This window comes from Macaca thibetana, chromosome 20 (genome assembly GCF_024542745.1).
Source record: "Macaca thibetana thibetana isolate TM-01 chromosome 20, ASM2454274v1, whole genome shotgun sequence".
Taxonomy (NCBI): Eukaryota; Metazoa; Chordata; class Mammalia; order Primates; family Cercopithecidae; genus Macaca; species Macaca thibetana.
In genome coordinates, this window is record NC_065597.1 from 46,497,883 (window position 1) to 46,512,248 (window position 14,366).

The 14,366-nt window shown below is 44.8% G+C and overlaps 1 pseudogene; it reads right to left on the reverse strand.

Annotated features, from left to right (window-relative positions):
• Positions 1-23: 23 nt before the first annotated feature.
• Positions 24-14,107, reverse strand: LOC126944128 (pre-mRNA-splicing factor RBM22-like; annotated as a pseudogene).
• Between the last annotated feature and the right edge of the window lie 259 nt (positions 14,108-14,366).

Genomic DNA, 14,366 nt, shown 5'->3' on the forward strand with positions numbered 1-14,366 from the left:
AGGAGAAAGAGCAGAAACACAGATCAAGCAGGGAAGCGCACCTGGGAGAGGAAAAAGCCAGCGCAGAACTCAAGAAGTGCGCCCCCTTTTTCGGCTGCGCCCCTGATTGGACAGGCTCGACAACGGCGCCGCTGATTGGATAGGGCTCCAGGTCCCGCCCCCTTGCCCCCTGAGTGACAGGAGATGCGACCATAGGTGAGGCTGAATGAAGCCTGAATGAATGATTGTCTGCAGCCCTTTTCAGGCAGGGCTGACTCCCTGTGCTGGGACCTGGGGCTGCCCTGGACGTTGGCATTTAACTTTGCTCATAAGGTTATATCAGTTTATGAGTAATATATGTAATATGTAAAATTGAAGATTATATAATAACGATTCTTTTAAAATTTCAGATTTCATAACCTTTATGGCCTCTGGTCCCTTGAGGAGGCAGCATGAGATTTGAAAATGGAGGGAGTCCTCTAAGTCGGAAATGTCCAATAGGAATAAAATTGAGCCGCATGTGTCATATACAGTAGTCTAGTGGCATCATGAAAGGAAAACAGGTGAAATTGATGGTAATAGCTTAACCTGAGGTATCCAAAATATTATCACTTATATATGTGAGCAATATGAAGTTATTAATGAAGACCATCAGAAAATGCTTCTTAAATTTGGGGTACTAAATCTTGTAAAGTCACTCTGTATTTAAACTTCTAGCACATCTCAGTTCCAACCAGCCCCATGCAAAGAGCTCAGCAGGCCCACGTAGGCAGTGGCTTCAGCACTGAAGAGCAGCTCTGAGGGCACTTGCGCGTCTAACCTCTGGGAAGTCGAGGTTCTGGACCCCCTTTCCTGCCAGATGAGAGCGAACACCCTCATCCTGCCCATCTCTTTCCTCACACCCAAGGGTGGGAGAGGCAGTACCCAGTGACAGAGCCAGGGCTGCAGGCAAGAGGTGTCCACAGGTGGACCACTGCTGCCCACCTGCTTCTGGGCAGGGCTCCCTCACCCTTCCAAAGGTCAGACAGTGAACCAAGAGCGTCAGGCTTCAGGAGGAAACCCCGGACTTCAGATCTGTCAACAGCCTCTTGACCTCCAAAGGCTGGAGGTCTGGATGTAGAGGGAATAAAGGCAAACTTTTTATTTTGCAATTTGCCCTTGGCCCTGATGATTAGGCTATGGCCGGCTATGAGCGTGGGGACTGTGTGAGTTTAAGCACCAAGCATGTCAACATGCATTTCTATGTAATTTATCCCTATCCAACAAGAGGCCCCCCTTTAAATAAAGGGAAAAGCAAATCAATACCTTATACAGTGCCTTCTGTTTGCCAGGTAACAACAAGTAGTAACCAACCTGTCGTTTGAATCCTGGCATCCTGACTGCATGGGTGTATGTATCAGTTAGCTAATGCTGCATAATAAACCACCCTAAACCTTATTAGCTCATAATTGGGATGGTCAATCATTTAGGCTGGACTCAACTGGGCCATTTTTCTGGTCTCAGCTGGGCTCCTTCAGGCATGTGTGGTCAGCTGCTGGTTGACTAAGTGGCTCTGCTTCTGGGTGTGGGCTGGCTGTCAGCTGGGGCACCTTGGTTTTCCTCCCCAATGGGATCTCATCCTCTAGCAGGCTAACGTGTGCTTGTTGTCATGGAGATGGCAGGGTTATAAAAGAAAAAGTAGAAGCATTCAAGGGCTTTTGTCCCTAGACCCCAAACTTTCACACTGCCATATTCATAGCTTTCTATTGCCCAGAGTAAATAAGGCCAGCCCAGATCTAAGCATCAGGAAACAGATTCTGCCTGTCTGTTGGAGCAGCTGTAAAAAGCATATTCCAAAGGGCATGGAAACGAGAGGGGATGCAGAATTGCTGCAATTTTGGCAATCAGTATCATTCTGCCTCTTCTTACAACAAGGTTTACATAACTGTTCCAAGTCAAGGAATTATCTAAAGCGCTACAGCTATTAAGTGGCTGGACTGGGACTCAGGATCAACTTTGCCTGACTCCAAAGCCCATGTACTTCCATAGACCTTACAACTCAAGCAGCTTCCCTAGGCCTTTGAGATCCTGAAGACTGACTCTTCTGCAATAGAATAAAGGTTCTTTTGAGATGCTCATCCTTCTAGTAGGATTCTTCACAATTAGGAGTAATCCCCACCAGAGAATGCTTCTGAAATGTCTTGGAAACATTTAGATTAACTTGGGAAAATGGCTGATGGCTGAGTTTAAAAAATCAAGGCATAACTTTTTCATTTAAATTAATTTAGGAAAATGGCTGATTGCTGAGTTTAAAAAATCAAGGCATAACTTTTTAATTTCTTATCATAGGAGAGATCTGAAAACACATATAATGCAGGAACATGTGTGCAAATTATTTTTATCCCATTCAGTATTTGTAGGCTGTTTATGATTTTTAGCACAGACTAAATCAAACTACTGTTCCTGAAACAACCTTTTACTCTGAAAGCAAGAGACACAAAGGTAGATCTGCCAAGAAGACATTTTCTCCTGCCTCAATTTAGCCAAACAGCTGAATACGTATTAAAGTCAGCCTTCGATTTCTAACAAGTCAGGCTGTTTGCCAAGACTTCAATCAGATCATATGAGTGCTTCAGCTACTTCATCATCCTAGGACCAGACAGATCGAAGCTCTAGGGGTGGAGTGGTGAGAGGACCTGCACTAGCAGGTAGGCAGCCATAGGTCCATAGGTGAGAGTCATCCATTAAGTGGGGTGTTTTGGGGTCCTGACATTTATGACACAATTAACTTCTATATTACTAAATGTAAAGCATAGAACATTACAAATAAAAAATCTACATATAAACTGAACATGTCAGCAATTACTATTATTGTTATTCATCATTATTCTAAGTGTGATCATTATTATCACAAGTAGAAATAGTGGTTGTGATTGTTGTTGCTGCTGCCGCTGTTGCTGTAGGGATTGTGATAAAAACACCAAGTAAGGCTCTGCTGCCTCCTCCACCTGTGGCATCGGGCTCTGCTGGGTCACTAGTTTGGTGCACACTCTGGACCTCTTTCGTGAAGCTACAGCTGAAGAGCCTTCAGGCTCTGCTATGGCAGAGAAAGAGCCCCAGTTAAGGCTGAGAGCAGAATCCTATGAATTTGAAGGTGGCAGGTAGGATGGTCCCAGAGTGCAGTTGATGGTGAAGAGGTTAGTGAATGAGTGGAAGCCTTTGGTGAAAGGCAGAGTTTGTCCATGACACAGATCAGATTGTACTTTGGGGCCAATCAGTGAAACAGACACATCTGCAGAACTGGAAATGGAGGACAAAGATTCAGTCGATGTGTTCCAGAAGCAGACGGGAGTGTCTACTGAGAACACACTCACTGCTTTACCCCAGAACTCTGTTCCTACACACCAAGCAGACATTCTCATGTGGAAAACTGCAATATGGTTCCACCACGTCTGACTGGTCCAGTATCCGTTTCTCTATTCTTCACTTTCTCCTTCCTCATTCCTTTACTGTACATAAATTACCAAGTGCAGCTGCACAAGCATATGGATGATTTTGTTTGCTTGCTTGTTTGATTGTACTGAATCACCAGCAGTTTGTGTTGAGTGATTTCCAATGGAAACAAGGCGAGGGAAAACACTGATTCTGGAAAAAGACTCCCTTTCTCCACCAGGGGATGCTCACTTACCTCTTATCTCTATGTTCCAGGACTTTAACAACAACAGAACAAACATGATGATCCTTAACGCTTATTGCAGGGATAAGAAAAAAACATGATAATCTTTGCATACATTGTTCGATTGGATAATTTTGTTTTTGAAATGTTCCATTGTGAAACTAAGGACAATTTCATAACTTTTAAATGTAGCTGTTACACATAGGGCAAATCTGTCCTTACACAGGACTAAGTGACACTTACAAGAACAGAATGAATCCCAGATATGTTCCTCTTGAAATCTGGCATCTGGTTGTTTAAACATACATCTTGTGTAAAATATGTATATTTTAAAATGTATATAAATAGAAACATGAAGTTTCTCTAGCCACCAAGTAGGTTGGTTGGACTCAAAATGAGGTAGAAGGAGTTTCCATCTGCAATACATTTGAAGTCCTCCCAGGAACCAGGGAACTGTCCACACCCTCTGAGGCTACCCCCTCCTCTTCTGCCTGGGGCTGGGTGCCTGTGAGATTCCCATGTCCTGGCCCAGGAGGTATATGGAGGGTGGGAGGTTGTCTGTCTCACACCCAGGCAGACATCCCTAGCGCAGGACTCTCTGGAAGGTATTCCCAGAGTCCCCATAAGCTGCCAGGCTGACACCCTTCCAGAAAAGTTATACAGGTGAATTGCTCTTGGGACTCATTCCATGGGTGATACCAAGCCACACTGCACACTGGGTAGAGGGCAACACATCTAATGCAACTGCAAACTACAGTAAAGCTGTGTGTGTGTGTGTGTGTGTGTGTGTGTGTGTGTGTGTGTCAGAGTCTCCCTCTGCTGCCCAGACTGGAGTGCAGTGGTGTGATCTCAGCTCACTCCAACCTCCACCTCCCAGGTTTAAGTGATTTTCCTGCCTCAACCTCCCAAATAGCTGGGATTACAGGTGCCCACCACGATGTCCAGCTAATTTTTGTGTTTTTAGTAGAGACAGGATTTCACCATGTTGGCCAGGCTGGTCTTGAACTCCTGACCTCAGGTGATCCACCAACCTTGGCCTCCCAAAGTGCTGGGATTACAGGCATGAGCTACTGTGCCCGGCCCAAACTACAGTAAAGCTCTATCCGCTGACAAAATCTGAGAACCAGGAAATGGAACGTCCTCTTTATTCTTCGAAGGAAACAAGAACAGGCTAGAAGTGGTTGGCACATATGTTCATGACTGCCATTGTCTGGGAGAACTGAGAAGTGCATGAGCTCAGAAAAGGACTGTGCCACATGACAAGCTGGAGAGGTGGGACAGGGGAAGACTATAAACAAAATGTGTAAAGTAAAATGGAAGTTCCACTCGTGGAAACATGGAACATTCTTTCCTCACGGTGAAGAAAACAGAAAGAAAAAAGAAACCTGAAAACTGGTTTTAAGAAGAAAAAAATCTCCAACCAAACCCTAATTATGCTGTGGATGGTATATCTCTGCTTTCATGCAATGATTGGATGAAACCTGCTATAAGTACATCGTCCCAATTGGCTACAGCAAGCTTGTCCAACCCACAGCCCATGGACCACATGGGACCCAGGATGGCTTTCAATGTAGCCCAATACAAATTCGTAAACTTCCTTAAAACATTATGAGATTTTTTTTTGCAATTTTTATTTTTAGCTCATTAGCTATTATCGGTGTTAGTATATTTTATGTGTGGCTCAAGACAATTCTTCTTCTTCCAATGTGACCCAGGGAAACCAAAGATTAGATACCTCTGCACTACAGGGTTCTAGAAAAACAAGTGATATGGTTTGGCTCTGTGTCCCTACCCAAATCTCATCTTGAATTATAATCCCCACTTGTCAAGGGAAGGACCTGGTGGGAGGTGATTAGATCATGGCGGCATTTTCCCGCATACTATTCTCACGATAGTGAGTGAGTTCTCACCAGAGTTGATAGTTTTAAAGTGTATTGCTTCCTGTCTCTCTCTCTCCTGCTGCCTTGTGAAAAAGGTGCTTGCTTCTCCTTCACCTTCCGCCATGATAGTAAGTTTCCTGAGGACTTCTCAGGAAACAGTTAATTGAACTGTGAGTCAATTAAACCTCTTTTATTTATAAATTTCCCAGTCTCAGGTAGTATCTTTGTAGCAGTGCGGAAATGGATGAATAAAATTTAAAAAATACATAGTGTGTACTCTTGCCAGACATATGAAACTCAGTTTCTAAGAATTACCATGAGAAAAAAACAAATTAACTAGATTGAATCAGGGAATGGGACTGATCACTCCTGGGATGAAATACACTCAAATAGATTAAAATGTTGCTTGCAGTGTGTGTGTGTGTGTGTGTGCATGTGTGCATGTCTGTGTGTGTGGTGTGCATGTGTGCTGTGTGCGTGTGTGTGTGCATGCATGTGTGTATAGTGTGTGTATAGTGTGTATGTAGTGTGTGTGTTGTTTGTGTGGTGCATGTGATGTGTGTACTCTGGTGTGTGTGATGTTTGTGGTGTGTCTGCATGTGTGGTGTGTGTGTAGTGTAGGGTTGTGTGCTGTGTGTGCACACGTGGTGTGTGTGTAGTGTGCATGCATGCACGTGTGGTGTGTGTAGTGTGTTTGTTGTGTATGTGTGTAATGTGTGTGGTATGCATGTGTACTGTGGTGTATGTGGTTTGTGTTTTGTGCATGCGTGTGTGTGGTGTGTGTGCATGTGTGCGTAGTGTAAGTGTGTAGTATATGTGTAACATGTGTATGTAGTGTGTGGTATACGTGTGTGTGGTGTGTATGTATGTGGGGGGTGTGTGTGTGCGTGTGTGTGTTTTAAGTCAGAGTCTTGCCCTGTCGCCCAGGTTGGAGTGCAATGGCACAATCTTGGCTCACTGCAACCTCTGGCTCCCGGGTTCAAATGATTCTCCTGCCTCAGCCTCCCGAGTCGCTGGGATTACAGGCATCCACCACCATGCCCAGCTAATTTTTGTATTTTTAATAGAGACGAGGTTTCACCATGTTGGCCAGGCTGGTCTTGAACTCCTGACCTCATGATCCACCGTCCTTGGCCTCCCAAAGTGCTGGGATTACAGGCGTGAGGTACGTGGTGTTTTTGAGTGTGTGATGTGTGTGTAGTGTGTGTGTGTGGTGTGTGTGGTGTGCGTGTGTTTGTGCATGCATGTGTGGTGTGTGTGTGTGTGGTGTGTATGTGGTGTGTGTGTATGTGGGCATGTATGTGTGGTGTGTTTGTGTGCATATGTGTGTAGTGTATGTGGTGTGTGGTTTGTGTGGAGGGTGTGTGGGGGTGTGCATGCGTGTGTGTGGGGTGTGTGTATGGTGTTTGTATATGTGTAATGTGTGTGTATGGTGTTTGTGTATGTGTAACGTGTGTGTATGGTGTTCGTGTATGCGTAATGTGTGTGTGTGTGTGTGTGTCCTGTGGTGTGTTTGCCACTGAGTACCAGAAACGCTGCCTGCTTGAACTAAAGAAAACGCTCTGAGTTTCTTTAAAAAGTACCACCCTATGGAACCCAGAATCCTCCCACCTAGTAGGTGGCTCTTCAACCTCAGGTTTTCAGTCTCAGTTCCCTCGAGAGCAGCCATGCAGCAGACCAAGTGCAGTTGGTGGGGAACTTGGTGGGGGATGCCAAGGTTTTCCTAGAGGGCCAGGCCCTAATTTAGGGAGAATTCTGTGAAAGAACGCATTCCCACCCACAGCCAGGAGCTGAGTCCTCATTTGGGCTCCAAAGGCAAAGTGATAGCTTCTCACCCCTCTGCTTTCTTCCTCACTCTGAAGGTGATCACCAGGTGGCGGCTGAAGATCAAAGATAAATATCTCTAGACAGAACAGGCTGTCTTTTCTTTACAATTGAAAAAAATTATTATATATTTATGAGATACAATGTGATGTTTGATGTATGTATACATTACGGAAAGATTCAATCAAGTCAATTAACATAGCCATCCACTCACCAATTTGGCATTTTTTTGTTGTTGTGAGAATATTAAAATTTAATATTGCGATTTTGAAATGTACAATTCATTATTAACTGTGTTCACCATGCAATGCAATAGAACACACTTATTCCTCCAGTCTAAATAAAAGTTTGTACCCTTCCATAAACATCTTCTTTTTGCATATTCCTCCCGTCCCCCTGACCCAGCCTCTGGTCGCCACCTCTCTTGTCTCTGTTCTCTGTTTCTGTGAGATCAACATTTTTGATTCCACATATAGGTGAGATTATACAGTATTTGTCTTTCTATGCCTGGTTTACTTCACATAGCAGAATATCCTCTGGTTAAATCCAAGATGTCACAAATGACATAATTTCCCTCTTTTTTATGGAAAAATAGTTCTCCATTATGTATATACACCACATTTTCTTTTCTATTCTTTCTTTCTTTTTTTTTTTTTTTTTTTTTTTTTTTTGAGACAGAGTCTTGCTCTGTTGCCCAGGCTGGAGTGCAATGGCATGATCTCAGCTCACTGCAACCTCCTCCTCCTGAGTTCAAGCAATTCTTCTGCCTCAGCCTCCTGGGTAGCTGGGATTACAGGTCCGCATCATCATGCCCAGCCAATTTTTGTATTTTTAGTAGAGACAGGTATGTTGGCCAGGCTGGTCCTGAACTCGGGACTTCAAGCCATCCGCCTGCCTTGGCCTCCCAAAGTGTGGGATTACAGGTGTGAGCCACGTTGCTCAGCCCATATTTTCTTTATCCTTTCATCCATTAATGGACACTTGGATTCCTTCCATATCTTGATTATTGTCAGTAATGCGAAAATAACCATGAGGGTAAATATCTCTTCAATATACTCATTTAAATTCTTTTTGATATATACCCGAAAGTGGAATTGCTAAATCATAGGATACTTTTATTTCTAGTTTTTTGAAGAACGTCCATAACGTTTTCAGAATGGCTGTACTACTTCACATTCCCACCAACAGGGTACATCCTTGCCAACACTTGAAATCATTAGTCTTTTTTATAAGAGCCATTCTAACAGGCCTGAGGTGATATAATTAAAATTGCTTTCCTTTTTGCTCAACTAAGTGGTCAGAATTTTGTATTTAATGTCTTTAAATGGTCTCACGCCTATAATCCCAGCACTTTGGGAGACTGAGGCAGGCAGATCACCTGAGGTCAAGAGTTCGAGACCAGCCTCACCAACATGGTGAAACCTAGTCTCTACTAAAAATACAAAATTAGTTGGGCGTGGTGACACTCACCTGTAATCCTAGCTACTCGGGAGACTGAGGCAGGAGAATCACTTGAACCTGGGAGATGGAGGTTGCAGTAAGCCAAGATCACACCATTGCACTTCCAACCTGGGCGACAGGGCAAGACTCTGTCTCAAAAAAAAAAAAAAAAAAAGGCCTCAAACTCCCACTGAAAATGATTTCTCATGGCATTAGCATAATTTCAGACTACTCATCAGAATGATAAAGTCCCATGTGAGATGACCTGGAGTGGGGAGGGCAGGGAGAAAGCTTTAGCCAGAACAGACAAAGGAGAAGGACTGGGATGCCTGTAGAGCTGGTGGTGAAACTTGTGAACCCCAAGTACCTGAGATGGGTCTCAGTCAATTTAGAAAGTTAATTTTGCCAAGGTTAAAGATGCGTGTCTGTGCTCCAGCTTCAGGAGGTCCTGATGACATGTGCTCAAGGTGGTCAGGGCAGAGCTTGGTTTTATACATTTTCAGGGAGAAATGAGATATCAATCAATCTATGTAAGATGAACATTGGTTCAGTCCCGAAAGGCAGGACAACTCAAAGCAAAGGCATGACAAACGATTGCATTCTTTTTTTTTTTTTTTTTTTTTGAGACGAAGTCTTGCTCTTGTCCCCCAGACTGGAGTGCAGTGGCACCATCTCAGCTCATTGCAACCTCCACCTCCCGGGTTCCAGCCATTCTGCCTCAGCCTCCCAAGTAGTTGGGATTACAGATGCTTGCCACCACACCCAGCTAATTTTCGTAGTTTTAATAGAGATGGGGCTTCACCATGTTGGCCTCGAATGCCTGACCTCAGGTGATCCGCCCACCTCGGCCTCCCAAAGTGCTGAGATTACAGGCGTGAGCCACTGCGCCCGACCAAGGTTGCATTCTTTTGTTTCTAATTAACTTTTCCAAAAGAGGCAACCAGATACGCATTTTTCTCAGTGAGCAGAGGGATGACTTTGAATAGAATGGAAGGCAGGTTTGTCTTAAGCAGTTCCCACCTTGACTTTTCCCTTTAGATGAGTGATTTTGGGGGTCCCAATATTTATTTACCTTTCACAAACTTAACAGACAGAGAGGAACTGAAGAGAAATGGAAAATGAAGCCAGCAGAATTCTTGCACCAGAGAATCAGTGTTGCAGCCTGGGACCAGGCGTCCTCTCTCCACATGTAGAAGCAATGCCACTTCTTCACCTGGATGATACAGTCTCTTGCCTATAGATACAATTTCACTCTAACAGACCATTTCTTAGCCCCACCCCAACCTCTGAAGAGGGAGAGAGGCTGAAAGTCAAGTCAATCACCAATAACCAATGATTTAGTCAATCATGCTTATATAGTGAAGCTTGCAGGGAAGCCCAAAACAAAGGTGTTCCTAGAACTTCTGGATAGCTGGATACATGGCATTTCCTGGAAGGCGGGGTGCCCACACCAACAGAGGGCCCTAAAGCTCCTGGTAGATGGTATCAGAATAGAATTGAATTATACAGGCCAGGCATGGTAGCTCACGCCTGTAATCCCAGCACTGTGGGAAGCTGAGGTGGGAGGATCACGAGGTTAGCAGTTCGAGACCAGCCTGGCCAACATGATGAAACCCCGTCTCTACTAAAAATACAAAAATTAGCAGAGCGTGGTGGTGGGTGCCTATAATCCCAGCTACTCAGGAGACTGAGGCAGGAGAATGACTTGAACCCGGGAGGCAGAGGTTGCAGTGAGCCAAGACAGCACCATTGCACTCCAGCCTGGGCAACAGAGGGAGACTCCATCTTAAAAAAAAAGAAAAGAAAAGAAAAAAGAACTGAATTATACAACTCCCAGGCTGTTGATGCAGAGAAATCTCCATATATTTTGGTGACCAGAGGTCACAGAAGTATTCTGTATTGACTGTCGAGTGAGGAAAAGGAAATACGCTTTGGTTGATTTATTTTTTCTATATCTCTCTGAGTTAGAAAAGTGAAAAATAAGGTGGGGATGTATATATATTAATGACAAAAGTTGTTCAAGAGAAAGATGTGTCAAACTGGCATCTACAAAGGAGAAGTAGAATGGTTTTGATAAACCTATCCCAAGACATGTGGAGAAACAGGTCTAAGAAACACATTCTATTGGAGCAGACCATCGTGTTTGTGAAAATCTCCCTGGGCAGTTCTCACATGCAGCCTGGGTTCAAATCTGCAGCCCTAGAAGAACAGGGTTCTCTTTGTCATGTGCTGTTCTGAGGAGAGGGGTGACCTTTGTACTTCCTCATCTTGTTTTTTTTGAGACAGAGTCTCGCTTTGTCGCCCAAACTGGGGTGCAGTGGCATGACCTCGGCTCACTGCAACCTCTGCCTCCTTGGTTCAAGTGATTCTCCTGCCGCAGCCTCCCTAGTCACTGGGATTACAGGCGCACACCACCACAGCCAGCTAAGTTTTGTAGTTTTAGTAGAGACGGGGTTTCATCATGTTGGCCAGGCGGGTCTCCAACTCCTGACCTCGTGATCCTCCCGCCTCAGCCTCCCAAAGTGCTCGGATTCCAGGCATGAGCCACCACACCCGGCCTGTCCTTCCTCATCTTAATGTGCCACAGGGAGGTGAAAACTTAAGTAACTGGGAGTAACACCCAGGTGAAGATTAAAATTCTCTGCAGATGGTTTTACCATCCTGTGAGGTCTCATCCCAGAGATTCTGATAGGATGATCTAGCTTAGGGCCCCGGCATCCGCAGGCCTGAAGCTCCCAGGGGGTCCCCGTGCACTGCCAGGGCTGGGAAGCTGACCCCCCGAGGGCCCCAATGCCCAGGGAACTTTTTCCCCTGAGATAATGAGAAGAGCTTTATGGACATTTTGGGGCCTGGGACAGAGGACTAGGGTGTGACCAAGGAGCTCTTCTTGAGATAGACTCTGGAGGGGTGTGTGGGTTCTATACTAATGTGTTTTTCAAATCTGTTTAAGGCTGTTTCTCTTCTTGAGGATATGTCAGGAAATGCTTGTGCTCAGCTTTGGAGCTTAGGGAAACTCGTCAAACCTAAGGAAAATTGTTTCCATGATTTTTGGGTAAATGAAAATAATTTCTTTTTTTGTTTTTGTTTTTGTTTTTGTTTTTGTTGAGGTGGAGTCTCGCTCAGTCGCCCAGGCTGGAGTGCAGCGGCAGGATCTCAGCTCACTGCAAGCTCCGCCTCCCGGGTTCACGCCATTCTCCTACCTCAGCCTCCCAAGTAGCTGGGACTACAGGCGCCCGCCACCTCGCCCGGCTAGTTTTTTGTTTGTTTGTTTGTTTGTTTTGCGTTTTTAGTAGAGACAGGGTTTCACCGTGTTAGCCAGGATGGTCTCGATCTCCTGACCTCGTGATCCGCCCGCCTCGTCCTCCCAAAGTGCTGGGATTTCTGATCCCATGATACGAAGCTTCATGAAGTCTGTACTTTCATCTGATAGAAATACAAAAACATTTTATTTTTGCCTTCTTTTTGGTGGGTACAAATTTCCTTGGTGATAAATGAGAAAAAGAGAGGAAAGAAAATATCTGGGCTGTGATGGGGACTGGTCTCTACCTGTTTTTCTGAGGGTGTGGCTTCAAAAGAGTTAAATCACACACACCACTACAACAATTAGCATTAGCGATCCCTTTCTTTTAAGATAATAAAATGGAAAATACCCAATGGACATAAACATGTTCAAAAGGTTTTATTTTTTCCTCTCAAGCCAATTTCCACACTCATAAAAAGAGACAAATGATTATTATGATTGGATGCTAACTCCATCGGACATTCTATTACTCACTCAGCCACTCGTCCCCCATAGAGGTGACAGGAACAGGCAGTAGGTTTTTTAGTCACGTTATAGTAGTAAACAGATGTTTTAATGACAGCTTATTTGGTTTCCATTGATCCTTTGAATCCATATGAAAAAGCATGGCTGTCATTTCCTGCCTGCCCATAGCTGACCACATTCAGCTGCACTGGGAACCACAAAGAAAGAAAAAAAAATTATTTACTCCAGTGTTCATTAATTGGGATTTTAAATTGATGTGTCTTCCATAGAGCCTCAGGGTGGTGAAAATGTGACAGGGGCCGCTGTGGTTTCCAGAACGAGCTCCTATCCTCTGGGGGTCCTGAGATGGATTGATCCTGGAGTCCAACACAGGATCCAACAAAGTGGATTGGTCCTGGAGTCCTCTTGAAAGACAATAGTCCCATTGGATGGAACATGGGTGGCTGAAATCCCGGGGGTAGCAGCAGGAGACACCAGGGGCTGGTGGCCAGGCAATGCTCACCACAGCTGGAGGAGCACATGGGGGTAGGTTGCTGTGGTTGGCAGATATATCTGCTGCTGCAGGAGGAGGAGGAAGAGTTTCTGTTCCTGAAAGTGCTGGAATAGGCCTTAGCTGGATCCCAGCCTGTGGTTCTGTCCTTTTTCTTTTCCTCTGGCTGCTTGGGATCCTCTCCATTTTACACTGAGTTTGCAGCCCTTGACAATCAACTTACTAAAGGATTTCTCTGCAGCCACTTCTGCAGCCTGCCCTGTGGAAACCTGGATGAAAGCCCTCTACTGTCTGGTCTGCACAGTAGTGATCATTCAGATCTTCAAATAACTAGAAATGATTATGTAGATCTGTCTCAGTAATGGCATCACCCAGATCACCAACAAAGAGTGTGGTGATAACCTTGTCCTTTGGTGGATCCAGACAAGGCATGGCGAAGCCTGCTTTAGAAGCTTATCTGCTCCAGGGTCATTGATTGCATATCAGTCTTTAATATTCTTATCAGCAAGGGGGTCATCTGGATCTGCAGGCTTCTCATGTCTGTATGGGCCATCCTCTTCTCCCTCACACTCTTCTTTCACCCAGAAGGAGCAAATGTGCTTATTCCTTTGGTAGTAGGGTGTGGTCTGTGCCAGTTTGCACAGCACATCACTGGTGTATGTGACTCTCCCCAGCCGACCAACTGGCTGTGTTCTGTCTGTTATATTCTGCATGTAGTACTCTTCACTGTTGTCTGACTTTGCCAAGTCATCTTTTAAAGACAATTCTGTATCATGAACCTGAATGGACAGGCCATAGTCCAGGACTAACAGGCAGGCCTGGCAGATGTTGCTCAATGTCCTGCAGGCTTGGCACACTTCAGTCTTCTTGAAATGCATGTGGATCCCAGGGTACCAGCAAAAAATTCCAGGGTACCAGTATGGCCTGGAATAGATTTTCCATTTTGTCTCATACTTTTCTTTGGTCATTCAGATATATGGGTTTTCTCCAAGACATGTCTGGCACAGAATTGAGAAGTTTACATCTTCCTAGTTTTGGTTACTTTAGGTATTGGAACCAAGAAATGTCACCATTTTAGAGGGTCTAGAGGCAGTTGTAGCATTCGAGGTGGTAGCCAGGACCACCACACTCCCGTCAGCCCAGTTCTTCTTCATGCCCCTGTTCTTGAGACCCTGGGCAATTGCCTTTGACACTATGGTTCCTCTTTTTTGTCCCAAGGTGAAACTCTCTTCCAAGGAATCCCCATTCTTGTAGGAAGCTCTGGATTTCCTGATCTCTCCAAGGACTGGCCTGGAAGGGACAGAGAAATGTGAATGCCCCTTGAAACTATTC